This window comes from Pantherophis guttatus, chromosome 6 (assembly GCF_059756535.1).
Source record: "Pantherophis guttatus breed Tessera chromosome 6, ASM5975653v1, whole genome shotgun sequence".
In the NCBI taxonomy this organism is placed as follows: Eukaryota; Metazoa; Chordata; class Lepidosauria; order Squamata; family Colubridae; genus Pantherophis; species Pantherophis guttatus.
This window is the reverse complement of record NC_142068.1, coordinates 91327086-91345228: the sequence shown is the minus strand read 5'-3', so window position 1 is coordinate 91345228 and position 18143 is coordinate 91327086.

Sequence of the window (18143 nt, the reverse complement as noted above, 5' to 3'; positions counted from 1 at the left end):
AAAAACGGACACCAGTATGAGTTTTGGGATGAAATTCCATGTCGAAAAATGGTGTTGCTTCCACTTTTTAAAAACTAGCATTTTTGGTGCCTGGGGAAGAAAACGTGTGACTCCGCGGTCAGGAAAAATGCTGCAAAGGAACCAAAATGTTTTTGAAAGCCAAATTTTTTTTTTGAAACCAAATGCAAAAACGGACACTAGGATGAATTTTGGGATGAAATTCCATGTCTAAAAATGGTGTTGCTTCCACTTTTTAAAAATCAAGCCTTTTTGGTGCCTGGGAAAGAAAACACCTGACTCCGCGGTCAAGAAAATGCTGCCCAGGAACCAAAATGTTTTTTGAAGCCAATTTTTTTTTGAAACCAAATGCCAAAACGGACACCAGTATGAGTTTCGGGATGAAATTCCATGTCTAAAAATGGTGTTGCTTCCACTTTTTAAAAATCAAGCCTTTCTGGTTCCTGGGGAAGAAAACGCGTGACTCCGCGGTCAGGAAAAATGCTGCAAAGGAACCAAAATGTTTTTTGAAGCCAAATTTTTTTTTTGAACCCAAATGCATAAACGGACACCAGGATGAGTTTCGGGATGAAATTTCATGTCTAAAAATGGTGTTGTTTCCACTTTTTATAAATCAAGCCCTTTTGGTGTCTGTGGAAGAAAACACCTGACTCCGCGGTCAAGGAAATGCTGCCCAGACACCAAAATGTTTTTTGAATCCAATTTTTTTTTAAACCAAATGCCAGAACGGACACCAGGATGAGTTTCGGGATGAAATTCCATGTCTAAAAATGGTGTTGCTTCCACTTTTTAAAAATCAAGCCTTTTTGGTGCCTGGGGAAGAAAACACCTGACTCCACGGTCAGGAAAAATGCTGCAAAGGAACCAAAATGTTTTTGAAAGCCAAATTTTTTTTTTGAAACCAAATGCAAAAACGGACACTAGGATGAATTTCGGATTGAAATTCCATGTCTAAAAATGGTGTTGCTTCCACTTTTTAAAAATCAAGCCTTTTTGGTGCCTGGGAAAGAAAACACCTGACTCCGCGGTAAAGAAAATGCTGCCCAGGAACCAAAATGTTTTTTGAAGCCAATTTTTTTTTGAAACCAAATGCCAAAATGGACACCAGTATGAGTTTCGGGATGAAATTCCATGTCTAAAAATGGTGTTGCTTCCACTTTTTAAAAATCAAGCCTTTCTGGTTCCTGGGGAAGAAAACACGTGACTCCGCGGTCAGGAAAAATGCTGCAAAGGAACCAAAATGTTTTTTGAAGCCAAATTTTTTTTTTGAACCCAAATGCATAAACGGACACCAGGATGAGTTTCGGGATGAAATTTCATGTCTAAAAATGGTGTTGTTTCCACTTTTTATAAATCAAGCCCTTTTGGTGTCTGTGGAAGAAAACACCTGACTCCGCGGTCAAGGAAATGCTGCCCAGACACCAAAATGTTTTTTGAATCCAATTTTTTTTTAAACCAAATGCCAGAACGGACACCAGGATGAGTTTCGGGATGAAATTCCATGTCTAAAAATGGTGTTGCTTCCACTTTTTAAAAATCAAGCCTTTTTGGTGCCTGGGGAAGAAAACACCTGACTCCACGGTCAGGAAAAATGCTGCCCAGGAACCAAAATGTTTTTGAAGCCAATTTTTTTTTGGTAACCAAATGCAAAAACGGACGCCAGGATGAGTTTCGGGATGAAATTCCATGTCTAAAAATGGTGTTGCTTCCACTTTTTAAAAATCAAGCCTTTTTGGTTCCTGGGGAAGAAAACGCGTGATTCTGCGGTCAGGAAAAATGCTACAAAGGAACCAAAATGTTTTTTGAAGTCAAATGTTTTTTTTGAAACCAAATGCAAAAACGGACACCAGGATGAGTTTTAGGACGAAATTCCACGTCTAAAAATGGTGTTGTTTCCACTTTTTAAAAATCAAGCCTTTTTGGTGCCTGGGGAAGAAAACACCTGACTCCGCGGTCAGGAAAAATGCATCAAAGGAACCAAAATGTTTTTTGAAGCAAATTTTTTTTTTTGAAACCAAATGCAAAAACGGACACCAGTATGAGTTTCGGGATGAAATTCCATGTCTAAAAATGGTGTTGCTTCCACTTTTTAAAAATCAAGCCTTTTTGGTGCCTGGGGAAGAAAACGCGTGATTCCGCGGTCAGGAAAAATGCTGCGAAGGAACCAAAATGTTTTTTTGAAGCCAAATGTTTTTTTTGAAACCAAATGCAAAAACGGACACCAGTATGAGTTTCGGGATGAAATTTCATGTCTAAAAATAGTGTTGTTTCCACTTTTTAAAAATCAAGCCTTTTTGGTGCCTGGGGAAGAAAACACCTGACTCCGCGGTCAGGAAAAATGCTGCAAAGGAACCAAAATGTTTTTGAAAGCCAAATTTTTTTTTTGAAACCAAATGCAAAAACGGACACTAGGATGAATTTCGGGATGAAATTCCATGTCTAAAAATGGTGTTGCTTCCACTTTTTAAAAATCAAGCCTTTCTGGTTCCTGGGGAAGAAAACGCGTGACTCCGCGGTCAGGAAAAATGCTGCAAAGGAACCAAAATGTTTTTTGAAGCCAAATTTTTTTTTTGAACCCAAATGCATAAACGGACACCAGGATGAGTTTCGGGATGAAATTTCATGTCTAAAAATGGTGTTGCTTCCACTTTTTATAAATCAAGCCCTTTTGGTGTCTGTGGAAGAAAACACCTGACTCCGCGGTCAAGGAAATGCTGCCCAGACACCAAAATGTTTTTTGAATCCAATTTTTTTTTAAACCAAATGCCAGAACGGACACCAGGATGAGTTTCGGGATGAAATTCCATGTCTAAAAATGGTGTTGCTTCCACTTTTTAAAAATCAAGCCTTTTTGGTGCCTGGGGAAGAAAACACCTGACTCCACGGTCAGGAAAAATGCAGCAAAGGAACCAAAATGTTTTTGAAAGCCAAATTTTTTTTTTGAAACCAAATGCAAAAACGGACTCTAGGATGAATTTCGGGATGAAATTCCAAGTCTAAAAATGGTGTTGCTTCCACTTTTTAAAAATCAAGCCTTTTTGGTGCCTGGGGAAGAAAACACCTGACTCCGCGGTCAGGAAAAATGCTGCAAAGGAACCAAAATGTTTTTTGAAGCCAATTTTTTTTTTTGAAACCAAATGCAAAAACGGGCACTAGGATGAATTTCGGGATGAAATTCCATGTCTAAAAATGGTGTTGCTTCCACATTTTAGAAATCAAGCCTTTTTGGTGCCTGGGGAAGAAAACACCTGACTCCACAGTCAGGAAAATGCTGCCCAGGAACAAAAAATGTTTTTTGAAGCCAATTTTTTTTTTGAAACCAAATGCAAAAACGGATACCAGGATGAGTTTCTGGATGAAATTCCATGTCTAAAAATGGTGTTGCTTCTACTTTTTAAAAATCAAGCATTTTGGTGCCTGGGGAAGAAAACGCGTGACTCCGCGGTCAGGAAAAATGCTGCAAAGGAACCAAAATGTTTTTGAAAGCCAAATTTTTTTTTGAAACCAAATGCAAAAACGGACACTAGGATGAATTTCGGGATGAAATTCCATGTCTAAAAATGGTGTTGCTTCCACTTTTTAAAAATCAAGCCTTTTTGGTGCCTGGGGAAGAAAACACCTGACTCCGCGGTCAGGAAAAATGCTGCAAAGGAACCAAAATGTTTTTTGAAGCCAATTTTTTTTTTTGAAACCAAATGCAAAAACGGGCACTAGGATGAATTTTGGGATGAAATTCCATGTCTAAAAATGGTGTTGCTTCCACATTTTAGAAATCAAGCCTTTTTGGTGCCTGGGGAAGAAAACACCTGACTCCACAGTCAGGAAAATGCTGCCCAGGAACAAAAAATGTTTTTTGAAGCCAATTTTTTTTTTGAAACCAAATGCAAAAACGGACACCAGGATGAGTTTTGGGATGAAATTCCATGTCTCAAAATGGTGTTTCTTTCACTTTATAGAAACTAGCATTTTTGGTCCCTGGAAAAGAAAACGCGTGACTCCACAGTCAGGAAAATGTTGCCCAGGAACCAAAAATGTTTTTTGAAGCCAATTTTTTTTTTTGAAACCAAATGCAAAAACGGACACCAGGATGAGTTTCGGGATGAAATTCCATGTCTCAAAATGGTGTTTCTTCCACTTTATAAAAACTAGCATTTTTGGTCCCTGGAAAAGAAAACGCGTAACTCCACAGTCAGGAAAATGCTGCCCAGGAACCAAAAATGTTTTTTGAAGCCAATATTTTTTTTTGAAACCAAATGCAAAAACGGACACCAGGATGAGTTTCTGGATGAAATTCCATGTCTAAAAATGGTGTTGCTTCTACTTTTTAAAAATCAAGCATTTTGGTGCCTGGGGAAGAAAACGCGTGACTCCGCGGTCAGGAAAAATGCTGCAAAGGAACCAAAATGTTTTTGAAAGCCAAATTTTTTTTTTGAAACCAAATGCAGAAACGGACACTAGGATGAATTTCGGGATGAAATTCCATGTCTAAAAATGGTGTTGCTTCCACTTTTTAAAAATCAAGCCTTTTTGGTGCCTGGGAAAGAAAACACCTGACTCCGCGGTCAAGAAAATGCTGCCCAGGAACCACAATGTTTTTGAAGACACTTTTTTTTTTTGAAACCAAATGCAAAAACGGACACCAGGATGAGTTTCTGGATGAAATTCCATGTCTAAAAATGGTGTTGCTTCTACTTTTTAAAAATCAAGCTTTTTTGGTGCCTGGGGAAGAAAACGCGTGACTCTGCGGTCAGGAAAAATGCTGCAAAGGAACCAAAATGTTTTTTGAAGCCAATTTTTTTTTTGAAACCAAATGCAAAAACGGACACCAGGATGAGTTTCGGGATGAAATTCCATGTCTCAAAATGGTGTTTCTTCCACTTTATAAAAACTAGCATTTTTGGTCCCTGGAAAAGAAAACGCGTGACTCCACAGTCAGGAAAATGCTGCCCAGGAACCAAAAATGTTTTTTGAAGCCAATTTTTTTTTTGAAACCAAATGCAAAAACGGACACCAGGATGAGTTTCGGGATGAAATTCCATGTCTCAAAATGGTGTTTATTCCACTTTTTAAAAATCGAGCCTTTTTCGTGCCTGGGGAAGAAAACGCGTGACTCCGCGGTCTGGAAAAATGCTGCAAAGGAACCAAAATGTTTTTTGAAGCCAATTTTTTTTTTGAAACCAAATGCAAAAACGGACACCAGGATGAGTTTCGGGATGAAATTCCATGTCTCAAAATGGTGTTTATTCCACTTTTTAAAAATCGAGCCTTTTTCGTGCCTGGGGAAGAAAACGCGTGACTCCGCGGTCAGGAAAAATGCTGCAAAGGAACCAAAATGTTTTTGAAAGCCAAATTTTTTCTTTGAAACCAAATGCAAAAACGGACACTAGGATGAATTTCGGGATGAAATTCCATGTCTAAAAATGGTGTTGCTTCCACTTTTTAAAAATCAAGCCTTTTTGGTGCCTGGGAAAGAAAACACCTGACTCCGCGGTCAAGAAAATGCTGCCCAGGAACCACAATGTTTTTGAAGACACTTTTTTTTTTGAAACCAAATGCAAAAACGGACACCAGGATGAGTTTCTGGATGAAATTCCATGTCTAAAAATGGTGTTGCTTCTACTTTTTAAAAATCAAGCCTTTTTGGTGCCTGGGGAAGAAAACGCGTGACTCCGCGGTCAGGAAAAATGCTGCAAAGGAACCAAAATGTTTTTTGAAGCCAATTTTTTTTGAAACCAAATGCAAAAACGGGCACTAGGATGAATTTCGGGATGAAATTCCATGTCTAAAAATGGTGTTGCTTCCACATTTTAAAAATCAAGCCTTTTTGGTGCCTGGGGAAGAAAACACCTGAGTCTGCGGTCAGGAAAAATGCTGCAAAGGAACCAAAATGTTTTTTGAAGCCAATTTTTTTTTTTTTTTGAAACCAAATGCAAAAACAGACACTAGGATGAATTTCGGGATGAAATTCCATGTCTAAAAATGGTGTTGCTTCCACTTTTTAAAAATCAAGCCTTTTTGGTGCCTGGGAAAGAAAACACCTGACTGCGCGGTCAAGAAAATGCTGCCCAGGAACCACAATGTTTTTGAAGACACTTTTTTTTTTGAAACCAAATGCAAAAACGGACACCAGGATGAGTTTCTGGATGAAATTCCATGTCTAAAAATGGTGTTGCTTCTACTTTTTAAAAATCAAGCCTTTTTGGTGCCTGTGGAAGAAAACGCGTGACTCCGCGGTCAGGAAAAATGCTGCAAAGGAACCAAAATGTTTTTTGAAGCCAATTTTTTTTTTGAAACCAAATGCAAAAACGGGCACTAGGATGAATTTCGGGATGAAATTCCATGTCTAAAAATGGTGTTGCTTCCACATTTTAGAAATCAAGCCTTTTTGGTGCCTGGGAAAGAAAACACCTGACTCCGCGGTCAAGAAAATGCTGCCCAGGAACCACAATGTTTTTGAAGACACTTTTTTTTTTGAAACCAAATGCAAAAACGGACACCAGGATGAGTTTCTGGATGAAATTCCATGTCTAAAAATGGTGTTGCTTCCACTTTTTATAAATCAAGCCCTTTTGGTGTCTGTGGAAGAAAACACCTGACTCCGCGGTCAAGGAAATGCTGCCCAGACACCAAAATGTTTTTTGAATCCAATTTTTTTTTAAACCAAATGCCAGAACGGACACCAGGATGAGTTTCGGGATGAAATTCCATGTCTAAAAATGGTGTTGCTTCCACTTTTTAAAAATCAAGCCTTTTTGGTGCCTGGGAAAGAAAACACCTGACTCCGCGGTCAAGAAAATGCTGCCCAGGAACCACAATGTTTTTGAAGACACTTTTTTTTTTTGAAACCAAATGCAAAAACGGACACCAGGATGAGTTTCTGGATGAAATTCCATGTCTAAAAATGGTGTTGCTTCTACTTTTTAAAAATCAAGCTTTTTTGGTGCCTGGGGAAGAAAACGCGTGACTCTGCGGTCAGGAAAAATGCTGCAAAGGAACCAAAATGTTTTTTGAAGCCAATTTTTTTTTTGAAACCAAATGCAAAAACGGACACCAGGATGAGTTTCGGGATGAAATTCCATGTCTCAAAATGGTGTTTCTTCCACTTTATAAAAACTAGCATTTTTGGTCCCTGGAAAAGAAAACGCGTGACTCCACAGTCAGGAAAATGCTGCCCAGGAACCAAAAATGTTTTTTGAAGCCAATTTTTTTTTTGAAACCAAATGCAAAAACGGACACCAGGATGAGTTTCGGGATGAAATTCCATGTCTCAAAATGGTGTTTATTCCACTTTTTAAAAATCGAGCCTTTTTCGTGCCTGGGGAAGAAAACGCGTGACTCCGCGGTCTGGAAAAATGCTGCAAAGGAACCAAAATGTTTTTTGAAGCCAATTTTTTTTTTGAAACCAAATGCAAAAACGGACACCAGGATGAGTTTCGGGATGAAATTCCATGTCTCAAAATGGTGTTTATTCCACTTTTTAAAAATCGAGCCTTTTTCGTGCCTGGGGAAGAAAACGCGTGACTCCGCGGTCAGGAAAAATGCTGCAAAGGAACCAAAATGTTTTTGAAAGCCAAATTTTTTCTTTGAAACCAAATGCAAAAACGGACACTAGGATGAATTTCGGGATGAAATTCCATGTCTAAAAATGGTGTTGCTTCCACTTTTTAAAAATCAAGCCTTTTTGGTGCCTGGGAAAGAAAACACCTGACTGCGCGGTCAAGAAAATGCTGCCCAGGAACCACAATGTTTTTGAAGACACTTTTTTTTTTGAAACCAAATGCAAAAACGGACACCAGGATGAGTTTCTGGATGAAATTCCATGTCTAAAAATGGTGTTGCTTCTACTTTTTAAAAATCAAGCTTTTTTGGTGCCTGGGGAAGAAAACGCGTGACTCTGCGGTCAGGAAAAATGCTGCAAAGGAACCAAAATGTTTTTTGAAGCCAATTTTTTTTTTGAAACCAAATGCAAAAACGGACACCAGGATGAGTTTCGGGATGAAATTCCATGTCTCAAAATGGTGTTTCTTCCACTTTATAAAAACTAGCATTTTTGGTCCCTGGAAAAGAAAACGCGTGACTCCACAGTCAGGAAAATGCTGCCCAGGAACCAAAAATGTTTTTTGAAGCCAATTTTTTTTTTGAAACCAAATGCAAAAACGGACACCAGGATGAGTTTCGGGATGAAATTCCATGTCTCAAAATGGTGTTTATTCCACTTTTTAAAAATCGAGCCTTTTTCGTGCCTGGGGAAGAAAACGCGTGACTCCGCGGTCAGGAAAAATGCTGCAAAGGAACCAAAATGTTTTTGAAAGCCAAATTTTTTCTTTGAAACCAAATGCAAAAACGGACACTAGGATGAATTTCGGGATGAAATTCCATGTCTAAAAATGGTGTTGCTTCCACTTTTTAAAAATCAAGCCTTTTTGGTGCCTGGGAAAGAAAACACCTGACTGCGCGGTCAAGAAAATGCTGCCCAGGAACCACAATGTTTTTGAAGACACTTTTTTTTTTGAAACCAAATGCAAAAACGGACACCAGGATGAGTTTCTGGATGAAATTCCATGTCTAAAAATGGTGTTGCTTCTACTTTTTAAAAATCAAGCCTTTTTGGTGCCTGGGGAAGAAAACGCGTGACTCCGCGGTCAGGAAAAATGCTGCAAAGGAACCAAAATGTTTTTTGAAGCCAATTTTTTTTTGAAACCAAATGCAAAAACGGGCACTAGGATGAATTTCGGGATGAAATTCCATGTCTAAAAATGGTGTTGCTTCCACATTTTAAAAATCAAGCCTTTTTGGTGCCTGGGGAAGAAAACACCTGAGTCTGCGGTCAGGAAAAATGCTGCAAAGGAACCAAAATGTTTTTTGAAGCCAATTTTTTTTTTTTTTTGAAACCAAATGCAAAAACAGACACTAGGATGAATTTCGGGATGAAATTCCATGTCTAAAAATGGTGTTGCTTCCACTTTTTAAAAATCAAGCCTTTTTGGTGCCTGGGAAAGAAAACACCTGACTGCGCGGTCAAGAAAATGCTGCCCAGGAACCACAATGTTTTTGAAGACACTTTTTTTTTTGAAACCAAATGCAAAAACGGACACCAGGATGAGTTTCTGGATGAAATTCCATGTCTAAAAATGGTGTTGCTTCTACTTTTTAAAAATCAAGCCTTTTTGGTGCCTGTGGAAGAAAACGCGTGACTCCGCGGTCAGGAAAAATGCTGCAAAGGAACCAAAATGTTTTTTGAAGCCAATTTTTTTTTTGAAACCAAATGCAAAAACGGGCACTAGGATGAATTTCGGGATGAAATTCCATGTCTAAAAATGGTGTTGCTTCCACATTTTAGAAATCAAGCCTTTTTGGTGCCTGGGAAAGAAAACACCTGACTCCGCGGTCAAGAAAATGCTGCCCAGGAACCACAATGTTTTTGAAGACACTTTTTTTTTTGAAACCAAATGCAAAAACGGACACCAGGATGAGTTTCTGGATGAAATTCCATGTCTAAAAATGGTGTTGCTTCCACTTTTTATAAATCAAGCCCTTTTGGTGTCTGTGGAAGAAAACACCTGACTCCGCGGTCAAGGAAATGCTGCCCAGACACCAAAATGTTTTTTGAATCCAATTTTTTTTTAAACCAAATGCCAGAACGGACACCAGGATGAGTTTCGGGATGAAATTCCATGTCTAAAAATGGTGTTGCTTCCACTTTTTAAAAATCAAGCCTTTTTGGTGCCTGGGGAAGAAAACGCGTGACTCCGCGGTCTGGAAAAATGCTGCAAAGGAACCAAAATGTTTTTTGAAGCCAATTTTTTTTTTGAAACCAAATGCAAAAACGGACACCAGGATGAGTTTCGGGATGAAATTCCATGTCTCAAAATGGTGTTTATTCCACTTTTTAAAAATCGAGCCTTTTTCGTGCCTGGGGAAGAAAACGCGTGACTCCGCGGTCAGGAAAAATGCTGCAAAGGAACCAAAATGTTTTTGAAAGCCAAATTTTTTCTTTGAAACCAAATGCAAAAACGGACACTAGGATGAATTTCGGGATGAAATTCCATGTCTAAAAATGGTGTTGCTTCCACTTTTTAAAAATCAAGCCTTTTTGGTGCCTGGGAAAGAAAACACCTGACTCCGCGGTCAAAAAAATGCTGCCCAGGAACCACAATGTTTTTGAAGACACTTTTTTTTTTGAAACCAAATGCAAAAACGGACACCAGGATGAGTTTCTGGATGAAATTCCATGTCTAAAAATGGTGTTGCTTCTACTTTTTAAAAATCAAGCCTTTTTGGTGCCTGGGGAAGAAAACGCGTGACTCCGCGGTCAGGAAAAATGCTGCAAAGGAACCAAAATGTTTTTTGAAGCCAATTTTTTTTTGAAACCAAATGCAAAAACGGGCACTAGGATGAATTTCGGGATGAAATTCCATGTCTAAAAATGGTGTTGCTTCCACATTTTAAAAATCAAGCCTTTTTGGTGCCTGGGGAAGAAAACACCTGAGTCTGCGGTCAGGAAAAATGCTGCAAAGGAACCAAAATGTTTTTTGAAGCCAATTTTTTTTTTTTTTTTGAAACCAAATGCAAAAACAGACACTAGGATGAATTTCGGGATGAAATTCCATGTCTAAAAATGGTGTTGCTTCCACTTTTTAAAAATCAAGCCTTTTTGGTGCCTGGGAAAGAAAACACCTGACTGCGCGGTCAAGAAAATGCTGCCCAGGAACCACAATGTTTTTGAAGACACTTTTTTTTTTGAAACCAAATGCAAAAACGGACACCAGGATGAGTTTCTGGATGAAATTCCATGTCTAAAAATGGTGTTGCTTCTACTTTTTAAAAATCAAGCCTTTTTGGTGCCTGTGGAAGAAAACGCGTGACTCCGCGGTCAGGAAAAATGCTGCAAAGGAACCAAAATGTTTTTTGAAGCCAATTTTTTTTTTGAAACCAAATGCAAAAACGGGCACTAGGATGAATTTCGGGATGAAATTCCATGTCTAAAAATGGTGTTGCTTCCACATTTTAGAAATCAAGCCTTTTTGGTGCCTGGGAAAGAAAACACCTGACTCCGCGGTCAAGAAAATGCTGCCCAGGAACCACAATGTTTTTGAAGACACTTTTTTTTTTGAAACCAAATGCAAAAACGGACACCAGGATGAGTTTCTGGATGAAATTCCATGTCTAAAAATGGTGTTGCTTCCACTTTTTATAAATCAAGCCCTTTTGGTGTCTGTGGAAGAAAACACCTGACTCCGCGGTCAAGGAAATGCTGCCCAGACACCAAAATGTTTTTTGAATCCAATTTTTTTTTAAACCAAATGCCAGAACGGACACCAGGATGAGTTTCGGGATGAAATTCCATGTCTAAAAATGGTGTTGCTTCCACTTTTTAAAAATCAAGCCTTTTTGGTGCCTGGGGAAGAAAACACCTGACTCCGCGGTCAAGAAAATGCTGCCCAGGAACCACAATGTTTTTGAAGACACTTTTTTTTTTGAAACCAAATGCAAAAACGGACACCAGGATGAGTTTCTGGATGAAATTCCATGTCTAAAAATGGTGTTGCTTCTACTTTTTAAAAATCAAGCCTTTTTGGTGCCTGTGGAAGAAAACGCGTGACTCCGCGGTCAGGAAAAATGCTGCGAAGGAACCAAAATGTTTTTTGAAGCCAATTTTTTTTTTGAAACCAAATGCAAAAACGGATACCAGGATGAGTTTCTGGATGAAATTCCATGTCTAAAAATGGTGTTGCTTCTACTTTTTAAAAATCAAGCATTTTGGTGCCTGGGGAAGAAAACGCGTGACTCCGCGGTCAGGAAAAATGCTGCAAAGGAACCAAAATGTTTTTGAAAGCCAAATTTTTTTTTGAAACCAAATGCAAAAACGGACACTAGGATGAATTTCGGGATGAAATTCCATGTCTAAAAATGGTGTTGCTTCCACTTTTTAAAAATCAAGCCTTTTTGGTGCCTGGGGAAGAAAACACCTGACTCCGCGGTCACGAAAAATGCTGCAAAGGAACCAAAATGTTTTTTGAAGCCAATTTTTTTTTTGAAACCAAATGCAAAAACGGGCACTAGGATGAATTTCGGGATGAAATTCCATGTCTAAAAATGGTGTTGCTTCCACATTTTAGAAATCAAGCCTTTTTGGTGCCTGGGGAAGAAAACACCTGACTCCACAGTCAGGAAAATGCTGCCCAGGAACAAAAAATGTTTTTTGAAGCCAATTTTTTTTTTGAAACCAAATGCAAAAACCGACACCAGGATGAGTTTTGGGATGAAATTCCATGTCTCAAAATGGTGTTTCTTCCACTTTATAGAAACTAGCATTTTTGGTCCCTGGAAAAGAAAACGCGTGACTCCACAGTCAGGAAAATGTTGCCCAGGAACCAAAAATGTTTTTTGAAACCAATTTTTTTTTTTGAAACCAAATGCAAAAACGGACACCAGGATGAGTTTCGGGATGAAATTCCATGTCTCAAAATGGTGTTTCTTCCACTTTATAAAAACTAGCATTTTTGGTCCCTGGAAAAGAAAACGCGTAACTCCACAGTCAGGAAAATGCTGCCCAGGAACCAAAAATGTTTTTTGAAGCCAATATTTTTTTTTGAAACCAAATGCAAAAACGGACACCAGGATGAGTTTCTGGATGAAATTCCATGTCTAAAAATGGTGTTGCTTCTACTTTTTAAAAATCAAGCATTTTGGTGCCTGGGGAAGAAAACGCGTGACTCCGCGGTCAGGAAAAATGCTGCAAAGGAACCAAAATGTTTTTGAAAGCCAAATTTTTTTTTTGAAACCAAATGCAGAAACGGACACTAGGATGAATTTCGGGATGAAATTCCATGTCTAAAAATGGTGTTGCTTCCACTTTTTAAAAATCAAGCTTTTTTGGTGCCTGGGGAAGAAAACGCGTGACTCTGCGGTCAGGAAAAATGCTGCAAAGGAACCAAAATGTTTTTTGAAGCCAATTTTTTTTTTGAAACCAAATGCAAAAACGGACACCAGGATGAGTTTCGGGATGAAATTCCATGTCTCAAAATGGTGTTTCTTCCACTTTATAAAAACTAGCATTTTTGGTCCCTGGAAAAGAAAACGCGTGACTCCACAGTCAGGAAAATGCTGCCCAGGAACCAAAAATGTTTTTTGAAGCCAATTTTTTTTTTGAAACCAAATTCAAAAACGGACACCAGGATGAGTTTCGGGATGAAATTCCATGTCTCAAAATGGTGTTTATTCCACTTTTTAAAAATCGAGCCTTTTTCGTGCCTGGGGAAGAAAACGCGTGACTCCGCGGTCTGGAAAAATGCTGCAAAGGAACCAAAATGTTTTTTGAAGCCAATTTTTTTTTTGAAACCAAATGCAAAAACGGACACCAGGATGAGTTTCGGGATGAAATTCCATGTCTCAAAATGGTGTTTATTCCACTTTTTAAAAATCGAGGCTTTTTCGTGCCTGGGGAAGAAAACGCGTGACTCCGCGGTCAGGAAAAATGCTGCAAAGGAACCAAAATGTTTTTGAAAGCCAAATTTTTTCTTTGAAACCAAATGCAAAAACGGACACTAGGATGAATTTCGGGATGAAATTCCATGTCTAAAAATGGTGTTGCTTCCACTTTTTAAAAATCAAGCCTTTTTGGTGCCTGGGAAAGAAAACACCTGACTCCGCGGTCAAGAAAATGCTGCCCAGGAACCACAATGTTTTTGAAGACACTTTTTTTTTTTGAAACCAAATGCAAAAACGGACACCAGGATGAGTTTCTGGATGAAATTCCATGTCTAAAAATGGTGTTGCTTCTACTTTTTAAAAATCAAGCTTTTTTGGTGCCTGGGGAAGAAAACGCGTGACTCTGCGGTCAGGAAAAATGCTGCAAAGGAACCAAAATGTTTTTTGAAGCCAATTTTTTTTTTTGAAACCAAATGCAAAAACGGACACCAGGATGAGTTTCGGGATGAAATTCCATGTCTCAAAATGGTGTTTCTTCCACTTTATAAAAACTAGCATTTTTGGTCCCTGGAAAAGAAAACGCGTGACTCCACAGTCAGGAAAATGCTGCCCAGGAACCAAAAATGTTTTTTGAAGCCAATTTTTTTTTTGAAACCAAATTCAAAAACGGACACCAGGATGAGTTTCGGGATGAAATTCCATGTCTCAAAATGGTGTTTATTCCACTTTTTAAAAATCGAGCCTTTTTCGTGCCTGGGGAAGAAAACGCGTGACTCCGCGGTCTGGAAAAATGCTGCAAAGGAACCAAAATGTTTTTTGAAGCCAATTTTTTTTTTGAAACCAAATGCAAAAACGGACACCAGGATGAGTTTCGGGATGAAATTCCATGTCTCAAAATGGTGTTTATTCCACTTTTTAAAAATCGAGCCTTTTTCGTGCCTGGGGAAGAAAACGCGTGACTCCGCGGTCAGGAAAAATGCTGCAAAGGAACCAAAATGTTTTTGAAAGCCAAATTTTTTCTTTGAAACCAAATGCAAAAACGGACACTAGGATGAATTTCGGGATGAAATTCCATGTCTAAAAATGGTGTTGCTTCCACTTTTTAAAAATCATGCCTTTTTGGTGCCTGGGAAAGAAAACACCTGACTCCGCGGTCAAGAAAATGCTGCCCAGGAACCACAATGTTTTTGAAGACACTTTTTTTTTTGAAACCAAATGCAAAAACGGACACCAGGATGAGTTTCTGGATGAAATTCCCTGTCTAAAAATGGTGTTGCTTCTACTTTTTAAAAATCAAGCCTTTTTGGTGCCTGGGGAAGAAAACGCGTGACTCCGCGGTCAGGAAAAATGCTGCAAAGGAACCAAAATGTTTTTTGAAGCCAATTTTTTTTTTGAAACCAAATGCAAAAACGGGCACTAGGATGAATTTCGGGATGAAATTCCATGTCTAAAAATGGTGTTGCTTCCACATTTTAAAAATCAAGCCTTTTTGGTGCCTGGGGAAGAAAACACCTGAGTCTGCGGTCAGGAAAAATGCTGCAAAGGAACCAAAATGTTTTTGAAAGCCAAATTTTTTTTTTGAAACCAAATGCAAAAACGGACACTAGGATGAATTTCGGGATGAAATTCCATGTCTAAAAATGGTGTTGCTTCCACTTTTTAAAAATCAAGCCTTTTTGGTGCCTGGGAAAGAAAACACCTGACTCCGCGGTCAAGAAAATGCTGCCCAGGAACCAAAATGTTTTTTGAAGCCAATTTTTTTTTGAAACCAAATGCCAAAACGGACACCAGTATGAGTTTCGGGATGAAATTCCATGTCTAAAAATGGTGTTGCTTCCACTTTTTAAAAATCAAGCCTTTCTGGTTCCTGGGGAAGAAAACACGTGACTCCGCGGTCAGGAAAAATGCTGCAAAGGAACCAAAATGTTTTTTGAAGCCAAATTTTTTTTTGAACCCAAATGCATAAACGGACACCAGGATGAGTTTCGGGATGAAATTTCATGTCTAAAAATGGTGTTGTTTCCACTTTTTATAAATCAAGCCCTTTTGGTGTCTGTGGAAGAAAACACCTGACTCCGCGGTCAAGGAAATGCTGCCCAGACACCAAAATGTTTTTTGAATCCAATTTTTTTTTTGAACCCAAATGCATAAACGGACACTAGGATGAATTTCGGGATGAAATTCCATGTCTAAAAATGGTGTTGCTTCCACTTTTTAAAAATCAAGCCTTTTTGGTGCCTGGGAAAGAAAACACCTGACTCCGCGGTCAAGAAAATGCTGCCCAGGAACCACAATGTTTTTGAAGACACTTTTTTTTTTTAAACCAAATGCAAAAACGGACACCAGGATGAGTTTCTGGATGAAATTCCCTGTCTAAAAATGGTGTTGCTTCTACTTTTTAAAAATCAAGCCTTTTTGGTGCCTGGGGAAGAAAACGCGTGACTCCGCGGTCAGGAAAAATGCTGCAAAGGAACCAAAATGTTTTTTGAAGCCAATTTTTTTTTTGAAACCAAATGCAAAAACGGGCACTAGGATGAATTTCGGGATGAAATTCCATGTCTAAAAATGGTGTTGCTTCCACATTTTAAAAATCAAGCCTTTTTGGTGCCTGGGGAAGAAAACACCTGACTCCGCGGTCAAGAAAATGCTGCCCAGGAACCAAAATGTTTTTTGAAGCCAATTTTTTTTTGAAACCAAATGCCAAAACGGACACCAGTATGAGTTTCGGGATGAAATTCCATGTCTAAAAATGGTGTTGCTTCCACTTTTTAAAAATCAAGCCTTTCTGGGTCCTGGGGAAGAAAACACGTGACTCCGCGGTCAGGAAAAATGCTGCAAAGGAACCAAAATGTTTTTTGAAGCCAAATTTTTTTTTTGAACCCAAATGCATAAACGGACACCAGGATGAGTTTCGGGATGAAATTTCATGTCTAAAAATGGTGTTGTTTCCACTTTTTATAAATCAAGCCCTTTTGGTGTCTGTGGAAGAAAACACCTGACTCCGCGGTCAAGGAAATGCTGCCCAGACACCAAAATGTTTTTTGAATCCAATTTTGTTTTAAACGAAATGCCAGAACGGACACCAGGATGAGTTTCGGGATGAAATTCCATGTCTAAAAATGGTGTTGCTTCCACTTTTTAAAAATCAAGCCTTTTTGGTGCCTGGGGAAGAAAACACCTGACTCCATGGTCAGGAAAAATGCTGCAAAGGAACCAAAATGTTTTTGAAGCCAATTTTTTTTTGGTAACCAAATGCAAAAACGGACGCCAGGATGAGTTTCGGGATGAAATTCCATGTCTAAAAATGGTGTTGCTTCCACTTTTTAAAAATCAAGCCTTTTTGGTTCCTGGGGAAGAAAACGCGTGATTCTGCGGTCAGGAAAAATGCTGCAAAGGAACCAAAATGTTTTTTGAAGCCAAATGTTTTTTTTGAAACCAAATGCAAAAACGGACACCAGGATGAGTTTTGGGACGAAATTCCACGTCTAAAAATGGTGTTGTTTCCACTTTTTAAAAATCAAGCCTTTTTGGTGCCTGGGGAAGAAAACACCTGACTCCGCGGTCAGGAAAAATGCATCAAAGGAACCAAAATGTTTTTTGAAGCAAATTTTTTTTTTTGAAACCAAATGCAAAAACGGACACCAGTATGAGTTTCGGGATGAAATTCCATGTCTAAAAATGGTGTTGCTTCCACTTTTTAAAAATCAAGCCTTTTTGGTTCCTGGGGAAGAAAACGCGTGATTCCGCGGTCAGGAAAAATGCTGCGAAGGAACCAAAATGTTTTTTTGAAGCCAAATGTTTTTTTTGAAACCAAATGCAAAAACGGACACCAGTATGAGTTTCGGGATGAAATTTCATGTCTAAAAATAGTGTTGTTTCCACTTTTTAAAAATCAAGCCTTTTTGGTGCCTGGGGAAGAAAACACCTGACTCCGCGGTCAAGAAAATGCTGCCCAGACACCAAAATGTTTTTTGAATCCAATTTTTTTTTTAAACCAAATGCCAAAACGGACACCAGTATGAGTTTCGGGATAAAATTCCATGTCTAAAAATGGTGTTGCTTCCACTTTTTAAAAATCAAGCCTTTTTGGTTCCTGGGGAAGAAAACACCTGACTCCGCGGTCAGGAAAAATGCTGCAAAGGAACCAAAATGTTTTTTGAAGGAAAAATTTATTTTGAAATCAAAAGCAAAAACGGACACCAGTATGAGTTTTGGGATGAAATTCCATGTCTAAAAATGGTGTTGCTTCCACTTTTTAAAAACTAGCATTTTTGGTGCCTGGGGAAGAAAACGTGTAACTCCGCGGTCAGGAAAAATGCTGCAAAGGAACCAAAATGTTTTTGAAAGCCAAATTTTTTTTTTGAAACCAAATGCAAAAACGGACACTAGGATGAATTTCGGGATGAAATTCCATGTCTAAAAATGGTGTTGCTTCCACTTTTTAAAAATCAAGCCTTTCTGGTTCCTGGGGAAGAAAACGCGTGACTCCGCGGTCAGGAAAAATGCTGCAAAGGAACCAAAATGTTTTTTGAAGCCAAATTTTTTTTTTGAACCCAAATGCATAAACGGACACCAGGATGAGTTTCGGGATGAAATTTCATGTCTAAAAATGGTGTTGCTTCCACTTTTTATAAATCAAGCCCTTTTGGTGTCTGTGGAAGAAAACACCTGACTCCGCGGTCAAGGAAATGCTG